Source organism: Protopterus annectens, chromosome 14.part0 (assembly GCF_019279795.1).
Source record: "Protopterus annectens isolate FY-2018-M chromosome 14.part0, PAN1.0, whole genome shotgun sequence".
Lineage (NCBI taxonomy): Eukaryota > Metazoa > Chordata > Ceratodontiformes > Protopteridae > Protopterus > Protopterus annectens.
In genome coordinates, this window is record NC_056748.1 from 879,412,698 (window position 1) to 879,425,386 (window position 12,689).

The window sequence follows — 12,689 nt, forward strand, 5'->3', positions numbered from 1 at the left end:
AGGCTTGTAAGGGCTGTAGGGCCATTAACCTAGTAACTTCCTCCGATCCTATGATCCTATAAAAGACCAACCTGTCAAACAGTGTAAGCATGTAACACAAAAGCTGGAACTAGACATTTAACAAAACATCTGTTATATACAAAAGGAGGGAATAATAGCTTTTTAATACAAGGCCTCTGCAAGGCCATTTAACATATCATCATGGATCTTATACACAAAGACATTGGTAATCCCCAAACTCTGGACCCCACCCAGTTCGGGTTTATAAAAGGCAGATCATGTCTCCTAAACCTGATAGACTTCTTTGAAGCAGTCACCAAAGCCGTAGACGAGGGTAAGGTGGTTCACACAGCCTATCTAGATCTCGCCAAGGCTTTTGACACCATCCCCCACTCTGGAATTAAAACAGAACCTACACTGTGAAAGTAGCAGACTCCAAATCCGACTTCAGACCAGTGACAAGTGGAGTACCACAGGGTTCAGTCCTGGATCCTCTCCTGTTTGGTATCTACTTTTCTGAAGTACAGGCTAACACAGAAGGTCTTTGGCTAATGAAGTTCGCAGATGACTGCAAACTAGGAGCCATAATCGAAACTCCTAACGATGTGGACATCCTACAAAAGGGCCTCACGGAGACAGATGCCTGGTGTCAAAGCCATGACCTGAAGCTCAATGCCAAATAGTGCACTGTCATCCCCTATGGTAAAAACTCTGTACTCATGAGCTACCACATAGGTGGTAGTCTACTTAACACCGAAAGTGTGATGAGACCTTTGGACACAGGTGGACAGTAGTCTCCCCTTTGATAATCCCATCGCCACAGTAGTCAGGAAATCCTTCTAAGTGGCACACCTCATCACAAAAGGTTTCTCATCCAGGAAAAAAAGAGGTCATTGTTCCCCTCTACTTGTCATTCATTAGACCCATTATAGAGTACAACCCCTTTTGGTATGTACCTCACAAGACATCTACAACTGGAAAGGCTGTAGTATTACCTCACAAAGAGAATTACTGGTCTCAAACAAATGCCCTATGCAGACCGTCTCAAAAAACTCCAGCTTTACTCCGTCGCATATCACCTACTCAGCGGCAATCTCTGCCTAACATACAAAGCTATGTCAAACCCAGAGCTGTTGGGACATGCTCCACTTAAAGAAATCCCAATCTCTCCAAGCTACACGCTCTAGGGACCTAAACCTTGTCACTACAATAAACAGAACATGCTGGAGGGATAGATTCCTGTCCCAGAGACGTCCCACACTCTGGAACAAACTACCTATCTATATCAAACAAAGCTCTTCATTAGCACTCTTCAAGAAAAATCTTGATGATTGGATGGGAAATAGGAAATTCACCCCGGGGATCACCTCTGTGGCTCTGCTTGACAGGGGCACAGGAAAATAATTTTCTTGGGTGGCGAAAGGCAGGGTACCTTTTTGGCTAGGCTTATATATGCCCTAGGGCCAATAGCCTAGTACCTACCTATGAACAATGAAGCCTTCTGTAATGTCTTTGAATGTCAATGGTCTCAGATAAATACAAAAAAGAATGAGTAGTGAACTATAATAAAAAATGTAGAGTACAAATAGCTATGCTACATGACACACACGAATAGAACTGAACATGTAAATTTGTTAAAGAAAGGTTTTCATGATGGTTATTCAGTGGAACACCTGGGACAAAGGAAAAGAGGAGTACTTATATTAATTGTAAGAGGAGGTCCAATAGTGCTAGAAGAAGAAAAAAAAGATAATAAGGGTTGATTTTGTAGTGCAAAGGGGCTACTAGCAAGGACAGAGGATTACACTAGCATATATTTATATTCTACCTAAATCAGCTATAATGAAGCTTAAGAAAATTTTGGGATAAATCAGCTTTCAGCAAAGAATATTACTTATAGGTGGGGAGTGGAATTTGATTTGCAATAGTGAAGAAGTGTCTGGGGGCCTAGAATGGAAAATATAACAAAGGAGGGTAGATCTTTGAACAAATTTATGAAAATGTTTGGCGTGAAAGATGTGAATTTACATATAATTTCAAAAGATACAAAAACTGGGCTAGGCTAGACAGAGTTCATATTTCACAGGAACATGTGCGTTTAATTGAAGGTCTTGATATGCACTCAATAACTATTTCAGATCATGCACCAATAATTAAAATAAAAACACAGGGCAATGAAATAAAAATGAGATACTGGAGTCTTCTTTTTCTTCTGAAAATATAGCTAGGGTGTGAGATAAAAATAAAATGGAGTTTAAAAATAGGGTGGAAATAAAAGAAAGGGAGATATGGTTGAGAAGTAACAAAAATTATTTAGAGGAACTACTGCAGAAGAGGAACAACTGCGGAATACTAACAGAAAATAAGGGATTACCTCGATAATATGCATGAGTTTAGAAAGATTGCTGTTAAGCAACTGTTATTTGATAATAACTCTAGAGCACAAAAACCTTTTAGCAGAACGACTTAGGCAACAGAGAGTAGAAAGGGCTGTTGCCAAGCTTAGGGAGCCTACAACAAGGAAGATAACAAGAGATCCTGTAGAATTATTAGAAATGGCCCCCAGGAATATAAGTTTGAAAGCTAGAAGGGAAAAAACTGATAAAGATCTGGAAGATTTTATTTAACAGTATCTTAAGAGGAGGAGAAGTACCACCATCCTGTAAGAAAGCAGTGGTAGATGTAATACCTAAAGAGGGTAAAGATCCATCAGATCGTTTCATATAGGCCCATTTCGATACTAGGCCATGATTCTAAAGTGTTTGTGTCTGTGATGGCAAAGGTGGTGCCAGGATTGATGGATACGGATCGATGTAGTTTTGCGGAGGAGAGACAAACATTCAATAACACTGGCACAGCATTGATGATCCAGAGGGAAGCAGAATGTAGAAAAGTGCTGCTGTGGTTGGTGGGTATTGACTGGGAGAGGACTGGACCTTTGTGAGCAGGGAGGTTGAAGTATTTGCATTCCCTGATAAAATTATGAGGATGATTGGGAGGATATGTGGGGGATTGGAGGCAAAGGTTACGGTAGGCGGTTTCCTCCTTAATGATTTCTGCTTGAGCAGAGGAACTGGGCGGAGTTTCATCTTTCCCCTTTGTTAATTGCATTGTATTTAGAGCCACTGGCAGAGAAGTTAGGGGACTCAGAGATTCAAGGATGTGGTTGGTGTGGTGGTTAAGAAGGGCTAACTCTGTTTGCAGATGATATTATTTTATACCTGATGGGACCAGAGGGGGACATTACAGTTTTGGAGAACATTTTGAGACAATTTTGAGACTTTTCTGGATAGAAAATTAATAAAGCTAAAACAAAGGCAATAGTGCTAAATTGTGTACCTACACATGAATTGGTTCAGAGGTATGCATACTAATGGGGATGTGATAGAATGAAGTATTTGTGAGTATGGACTGGAAGTGATTCTGGTGTGGCAGCTGGGGATATGTGGGAAGAGACTAAAAAGATAATACAAAAACTCAGAAACTGGAAGCTCTGTTACATGGATATGTAGGTGGCTAAAAGAAAAAGAAGACTCCAGTATCTCATACTTGCTAACTGTCAACATGGCTTCAGACCTTTTCACAGTACCACCACTGCACTGCTATCATTCACAAACAGCATCAACAATAATCGTAACAATAATTGTCTTTCATCTGCAGTCTTCATTGACCTATCCAAAGCTTTTGACATGGTTAACCACCAACTACTACTCCATACACTGAATACTCTCTCACTCGATCCTCTTGCCTTGAACTGGTTTACATCTTACCTTGATAATCGTCACCAGGGTGTACTCTGGAAAAATAAACTATCCGATCACCTTCCTATCTCTCTCGGTGTCCCCCAAGGATCTATATTAGGCCCACTCTTATTTTCCATCTTCATTAATGACCTGCAAACAGCCATTCCTTATTCCACCTGCATTCAATATGCAGATGATTCTACTATAATCTGCTCAGCCTCTTCTCAAATTAAACTACAGTCTCTTACCCAAAAAGCATTCAACACTGTTGAACTATGGTTTTCTCAACGCTGCCTCCTTCTGAACCCCAAAAAAACTAAACTGCTACTCTTCTCACCAACCCAAAAGTCCGCATCTTTACCTTTCAGTCTCACTTCTAGCAGTGGTACTCTTATCTCTCCTGACCCTACCACTAAACTTTTAGGAATAACAATAGACAACAATCTAAACTTTGATACTCACATAAACACTACAATAAAGTCAGTCAACAAAAAACTGGGATCCCTCTATAGAATTAAACCTTATCTTACACCAGCAGCTAAGACTGCTACAGCCAGAACCCACCTAATATCCACCCTGCTTTATGCCTCTCCCATTTATACTAATCTCTCAAAGAACAACATCAGGAAACTAACTACTTCCTATAATAATATTGCTAGATTTGCTACAGGCTCTCCTTACAGAACCCATCACTGTCTAAATCTTAAACAATTAAACTGGCTTGAATTTCTTAATCAGCTTCAATATCACCAGCTTATAATAGCCCATAAGACTCTATATCTACCTAACAATATCCCAGTACTCTCTAGCCTCATTACACCTTATAAAAACCTCACATCTCTACGCTCCTCTAACAAACTACTGATCAATACTACTAAACCCAACAACACAGCAGGTGAGTCGTTGTTCTCTAACTCTGTAGGAAAACTTTGGAATAAACTTCCCTCTGAAATCACATCTCAAACTTCTCTCTCACTTTTCAAAAGGAATTTGAAACTCTACTTTAATCACTGGCTATGTACCTGTACTAACCCTGACTAAATCTTCTCATTTTCACTTATCCCACCTCATCCCTTATTATCTCCCTTTTATGTATCCATAAACTTCATTACTGCATTTATCTCACTAGTATATATCTACATCATACCTCAGTCTCTTACAAAATGACCATGTTAATTCTACTCTGTACCTTACAAAATGACCATGGTAACACCAATTTGTACTATTGAATAAAAAAAAAAAAAACTTTTTTTTTTTTTGTAATATTGCTATCTCTATTATCTGTATAACTCCTGTTTTTAACTTTGTAAAGAAAATCTGTATTATTCTTGGAGCTTTTCTCCCCGGGCCTCTACTGAAAAAGGACATGTCTCCAGCTAGACTAGCCCGGTCAACAAATGTAAAATAAATAAATAAAATGGATATGGACAGTAGGATACAAGCAATTAAAATGTTTTTGTTCCCTTTAATGTTATGCATGAGTCAGGTGGGTTTTTGTCAACCAAAGGAGAAGTTGTGGATAGCGGTTAATAAAGAGCTGGGGGATTCTGTCTTTGAGTGAGGGACAGCAGGAGTTTGGTGAGGTTTGTTAGTTTTTCCAGTAGAGTGGGGCAGATTGGGATTGCCCAATTTGAGTTTTTTTTTTTCAGAGCTGCACAGTTGGGGCTCCTGTAGATGACAAGGGCAGAGAACTGTAATTCGGAGTGGAGGGTGGTGATGGTGAAGGGAGGAGGAGCTCAGGAGATGGGAAGGGACTGAGATTTTTGATGCAGACCTTTAGAGAGAGTAGCGATAATCATGCAGAGTGTTATATTCATAAAGTAGCAGAAAGTATTCTAAGAACTAAGCCAACATGGGAATAGAAAAGGGAAGTTCTGCCATTGGGGATGACTGCAATTTGGTATATGGACAATAGGCAAGAGGGGGCTGGAATTTATTGGCGGGAGCTGGTGGAAGAACCAGGGTATTGAGAGCAAATAACTAGAGAGGGAAAGGTAATCGTATGAGAAGATATCAAGTATTAACAAAGATAAAACAACTGGAATTGAGATCTTTAGAGAAAGGGTAGGAGCAAACTACACAGAAAAAAAATGGGAACTGTGGGAACAATACATACAGGGGAGGAATGAGGTTTAAAAGACAGCAGGACTTAAATGAGCTATGTAATGTTTGACTGAAAATTATTAGGTAGATTATAAGTAATGTATAACTTTTGCAACTGGGACTGTCCTTACGGTTTGTGATGTAAAATGCTTATAACTAGGATTGTGTCCATGTTGGTGGTTTTCATTTATCTAAGCAGTTCAGAAGGCCATGAAGAACCACATTCCAGAGACGCCCAAAAATATATAAATGCAACTTTCATTTTCACATAAATGCACAGATAAATATGTTTCGTCCACAGATTCTTCAGATCTGATGAAGTCTTGTATTCCCTGTTGTCCCTTTCTAATCTTTTTGTCTTTTCTGGCTTTTACAGAAGACAGCATGTGTTCATTGTCTTTCAATATTTTTGAATACCGAGTTTGTTAATTAGAGAATGTTAAGTCACTGCATACAATATTAACCAATGTGGAGATCTCCTCCAGTAATCTAGCTATAGTTCAATTATTTTCTTTGTAATACGTTCAGTCCACTTCAAGACAGCTGTGTTAAATAACTCTAATAATCATATGTTCATAGGTATGCATTAGGATAGTTGACCTTCTGGGCCATTTTAAGTCTAACCAGACATGAGAATCAAACCCTGTACCTTGCGTCTGTGAGATAAACATTTTGACCATTATACCAGCCTTCCCCCTTTACTTTTCTTTTTATTTTAAACAAGAACCATCTTTATTAAATCATCATCTATGACATAGTCATACATTTCTATAAATGAAAATAAACTAAACTGACGTAATATTAGTTGCAAGCATTTTACATCACAGACCATATTGAAATAATTCTTATTGCAAACATTCCACATCACTTATACTCTACCTAGTCATTCTCAGTCAAACATTACATACCTCATTCATATCCTGCCTTCTTTTAAACCTGGTTCTTCTCTTGTATGCATTGTTCCCCTACTTCCCATTTTTCTTATGTAATTTGCTCCTACTTTATTCTAAAGATACCAATTCTAGTTGTTTTATCTCTGGTACTAAATTCACTACTTCAACTACAGTTGGTTTAGGCTTTGATTTCCATTTTCTAGCAATTGCTTTTTTGGCAGCCACCATAATTAGACTCAGCAAAGTCTTCCCATGTCTAGGCGATTCCGATTCTGTATCATAGCACAGAAAATAATTTCTCTAGTTATACTAATTTGCTCACCCATTATCTCTGATAGAGTTGTCTGCAAGGAATCTTTAAAGTCTGCCAACTCATTATGTACATTACATCATGTAAACCTTCATGGCTTCACCCAACTAGTCTAATCACCTACTAGGATAAATAAAAACTCCAACAAACACACTACCCATGATTGGATACTAGTCAATAAGAGCCCCCAGTCTTATATAGCAGACTGCCTATCCGACAGCCTCAGTGATCACACCCCAACCTTCCTACTAAGAAAACACCTTTATAAAGCGAAACCCATCATCTACCATCAAATACGCAAAAAAACTAACTTCAACCCTCTCTCATTCAGCTCATCCCTAAAAGAATGCAACTGGCAACTTCTAAAATACCTCAAACTAGATGACGCAGTTGACTACTTTAATAAAACATTCCTAAGCAACCTTAATTACCACGCCCCCATAAGACATTCCTGAACTAGAGCCCAACCATCCCCATGGCTACAAAAAAACACTAAGTCTGAAATGAAAAACAGGGATAAAGCCTGGGACAACTGGCGCAAAACCAACAACCCCTCTACTAGGCAAAAATCCCTAGAACTATGCAATAGAACCAAAAGGCTTATAAAACAGGACAAAATCCAGTACTACCAGTCTGCCATTACCTCCTCCCAACATAACCCCAAACAGTTCTGGTCCTCAATAAACTCCATCCTCCACCCAGGTAAAGTAAGTACACCCACTCCTAACAACTCACTCCTCCGAAAATATTGCTACCTCTTTCAACAATCACTTCACATAAACCATACTATCACTAGCTAGACAACACAACCCCCCCATAAACCCACACCATCAACTACAACTACCATTCTCCACAATAGCTTCTCTTTCTCTTCTGTTCCTACCTCCAAAATAAAACTACTATTAACTAAACTTAAAACCACCAGATTAGCAGCAGACAACCTCCCAAGTGAATACCTTCAACTTACAGCTGACGCTCTAGCCTACCCAGTATCACTCTTGATTGACAGATCTCTGTCAGAAAGTTATGTTCCCACACTATGGAAAGTCTCACACACAATTCCCCTACATAAAGGAGGCCCCACACAGATCTAACCAATTACCGCCCCATAGCTATTCTCTCAACACTCTCCAAAATACTAGAGAGATGCATCCATTCTCAAGTCTCAGATCACCTCCTTGCTAACAACCTTCTCTCCAACACACAACACGGTTTCCGACCTAACCATAGCACCACCACCACCTTACTCTCTCTCTTTCTCTAACACTATCCTACAAAATAAAAATGCAGGTTATCTCTCCTCAGCTACCTTCCTAGACCTCTCTAAAGCTTTCGACATGGTCCCACACAAACAACTCATCTCTCTTCTCAGTAACCTATCCTTCTCTCAACCAGTCATCAACTGGTTTCAGAGTTATCTATCTGATCGCCAACAAGCAGTTGTTTGGCAGGACGACCTATCACCCCCAACTACCGGTCTCCATAGGGGTTCCCCAAGGGACCATCCTGGGACCCCTACTCCTCTCTGTTTTCACCAATAATCTAGCCTCAGCAACAACACATGGCACACTCATACAATATGCAGATGACTCAGCTATCATCTGCACAGCCCACTCCCTACCCAAACTGCAAAAAGTCACACAGGAAGCACTTTCCTCTATTGAAACTTGGTTATTCGATCACCAACTAATACTCAACCCAAACAAAACAAAATTACTAATCTTCCAACCCACCAAGCTTACCCTAGACAGCTCCCAATTTAACATCACAGCAAAAGACACCACCATCCATCCTACAGAACACACCAAATTACTAGGATGGGAAATAGATATTCACATTTCCATGACCATTAAAAAAGTGCACAAAACACTAGAAGCATTATATAGAAATCAGCAACTACTTACCAAAGCAGCTAGCATTTTGGTAGCAAATTCTCATCTTATCTCCACCCTTCTCTACGCCTCTCCAATATTTACTAACCTCAGACAATGCGACCTAAATAAGCTAGTAACCTGCTACAAAAAAATCACCACAGGGGCCTCCTAATGTACTCACCACTGTCTCTCACTAGCAGAACTGGGCTGGCTAGAGCTCCCTCACCTCCTTCAATGGTACCAACTCGCACTCGCCCACAAACTAATAAACCAACCACTAAAAGTCCCATCCCTCCAGAATCTACTCCAACCCTACATAACCACGGGACCACTAAGATCCAGGCACAAAAACATCCTACAGGTCACAAGAGCCAATAACTCTGCTGGAGAAGCATTATTCTCCTGCACTATAGCCAGACTCTGGAACTCCCTCCCTTTCTCAATTACCTCTGTAACTTCTTCCACCCACTTCAAATCCTTACTAAAATCACACTTAAAAACTTGCCAGATATGCCCTTGCAACCCCCCCTCTAATACCATCCACTCCACCCACCCACTACCCCCTCTAATACCATCCACTCCACCCACCCACTACCTCTCTCGGCCCCCTATAAACAACCTACTCTTAGCAAGCTTGGCTACTTATGTTCCCAGCTACCTACCACACAGTGCTAACTTCTTGTAGCAACAACTGCTAATGGCTGCTATGTACCTCAAAAACAGATTGTATCAATTGTTCACTGATGAATCTCAACTACATTTGTAACCATGTTTAGCATACGTCACCATATTTTAAAATTGTACTATGTTTTATTCTAGTCATACGTCTTCAGATGGACCAATGTCTACATTTTAAATGCTATGTTTTTTTAACTGTATAATGTAAGTAATACTTAATGTGGAGCTTTTCTCCCCGGGCCCCCACTGAAAACGGACCTGTGTCCAGTCGGACTCTCCAGGTCAACAAATGTAAATAAATAAATAAATAAATAAAATTACACTACCAGAAAATATATTCCCAATTATCTCTTTCTTCCCCGTCACACAGGGCTGCCAGACGTCCCTATTTGGGCGGGACTGTCCCGAGATCAGCAGCCTGATCCCGAGTCCCGCCCTGCCGGTTTAAATCCCGGCCAGCCTCCGCTTTGTTTGATTTTTTTTTTTTTTTTTGACTGTCCCGTATACCTGCCATACGGGCCAATCAAAAATTGCTAAACACGGAGCTTCTTGTGTTCCGCATTAAACACGAGAAGCTCCGTGTTTAGCGATTTTTGATTGGCCCATATGCCGGTATATGGGCCAATCAAAAATTGCTAAACATGGAGCTACTTGTGTTGAATGCGGAACTGCAATGCATTAAACACGAGAAGCTCCGTGTTTAGTGCAGAGCTACTGAGCTACTGTTCTTTAAAATGGAACTGTGTTCATTAAAGACCTTTTTTTTTTTGGTCTTCACTTGCCGTGAGAGACCTTCTTTTTTTTTTTTTTTTTTGTCCCTATCTGGGGGGGCTGGAAATCTGGCAACCCTGCCGTCACACCTCCAACATTTGTTATCCACCTGATGAAAAAATCTTTGGAGTCTACATTTCCAAGCAAAAATCCTAAATCTTGTAGATTTTGTTGCATATTTGGGAGACAAACATATCCTCCCATTATTTCTTTGTGAATTGCTCATCTAGTCTCTCTTCCCAATCCTTTCTAACATCCCTTATTGATTCTGATAGTTATCATGCAGTATTTTATATGCTCTACTGATTATTCCTTTTTTAATGGCAGTTTCTGTTCTAGATTCCACTAAAAACTCTTCCAGTGTTGGTCTTTTGTTTAGGACCACCATATTTCATTCTCTTTGGCTACACACTTATATCAGTGCTTAACAGGGAAGGTAATTTCTAACCAGCAGTCCAAATAAATTCTTGGCCTCTTCCCATTCTGTTACCTTCCCCTCTCTAGTTATTTGCTCCCAATACCTTGGTTCCTTTGCCAGTTTTCTCCAATAAATTCCAACCCCCTTTTCCCTATTGTCTACATCCCTAATTGCAGTAATTCCTATCAGCAGAATCTCTTTTCTCCAGTCCCATGTTGGCTTACTTCTTAGAATACTTTCTGCTACATTATGGACATAATATTCTGTATGATTACTGTTAACCTCCTTAAAGGTCTGCATTATTTGGAACCTGACTTTTCAGATTACTAACTTGAAATCATACTTTATACTGTCTGTCTTAACTGTCTGCAAGTAGCCGTGTGTGTGTGCGTGTGTGTGTGTGTGTGTGTGTGTGTGTGTGTGTGTGTGTGTGTGTGTGTGTGTTTGTAGAAATATACTGCCTCCCTCACAATATGGATTACTTATTCTTATTTCTGGACTGACTCATACTGGATGAGTGCAAGCCCTTTACAAATTGCTAAGATGAAAGTTGTGATTTTTGCAAAGAAAATGGCAAAAAACTAAAAGAAGCCCAGAAATTAGGGCCATCTGTGCTGTGCAATGTGAAAGCACCAAGACTTTATGTGACTGATGCCTATCTACAGAATTGTCTCTCAGTGGGGCTCCATTCTGTGAAACTCCCTGTGTCTTCTACAACCAATACAATTTCACATACTGCCTTTGAATGTAGCTTGAGGGATTATTTAATAACACAAGAAAAAGTGTTCCTCCCAGATAAATTCCTGCTAGCTACTTTGTAGAGTGGTCTGTTTTTCCAACAGAGTACCAAAAGCCTGTCTGTCTGTGTAAACGTCTACATCTAGAGGCTCTAATTAAATGTTTCAGCTAATGCTCTGCTCTGACGCCGAATATGATGTATTCTATACCTGGATTTCTATAATTCTCATTATGGCCTACAAGTATGAGCTACACTTAAATACTCTGTCACCACAGATATGCTCCAGACTATGAAATGGAAGAGGATAAAAGTACTACATTCCTAGTCTCTGTATGTCTCTGCTGTCTCTTCTGTCACAAAGCAACAACTGTAAACGTCTTCCTGATATGACTGACTTGCACTGTATTTAAACCTTTACATATGTATTTCATGTCTCCTGCATGGGTATAGGTCAAACATGAAAAAGAATATGCTTACCACCAGTACCCTTAGAAGGTTGCAAAAGCAAATAGAAGCTACTGCATTTTAAACCACAAACATTTCCATAGCTCCAACTGGGGACATGAATTTAGTTTTGAATATACTCTCTTGGAATAAGCTGTGATTTTCTAAGCCCTGGTTTATAATGGCCTGTGCTGATTTGAAAACAGATGGATTAGGTATGTGCTATATACTTTTTCAGATTCTTTTTTAAAAACAGATTTCACTGTTCACTTGTCTAGCACTTTTCCTGAAGGTAATGTAATACTTGTACTGATTTTAATTTTTTATGTTTATCGTTCATATTTAGAACAACATGCACACGGTGATCCAAGGGAAGAACTGTGACACATTAGGCGTGCGCACCAACTGTCACAAATTGTGCATCACTATTTCTTTCCGTTTCTATTGTTCCTGATTATCTTTGTTGTTGTTTTCACCTAGCAACAGACTACTTTTCTGACTTCTAAAACAAAAGGTTAATTTGATTCACTTCCAAAAAACAAACACTGACTGATTTCTGTTTGACAGTAAATCTTTGTGTTCACCTGTGCTTATATACCTGACAAAGCATTCTAATCTAAGGAAGTACCGTTCCAAATTAGCTGTACCCAGGACTAACAGAGCTCATGTAGCAGTAAGTTTCTTTCCACAAACCTGGATTATGTTACTGTTTACTG

General features: G+C 39.6%; 1 protein-coding gene across 1 annotated transcript in view; it reads right to left on the reverse strand.

The window, feature by feature from the left end:
• Nucleotides 1–12,689, reverse strand: part of PLCE1 (phospholipase C epsilon 1) — an 838,097-nt gene that overhangs the window by 811,869 nt on the left and 13,539 nt on the right. The gene's annotated exons all lie outside the window — the stretch shown is intronic.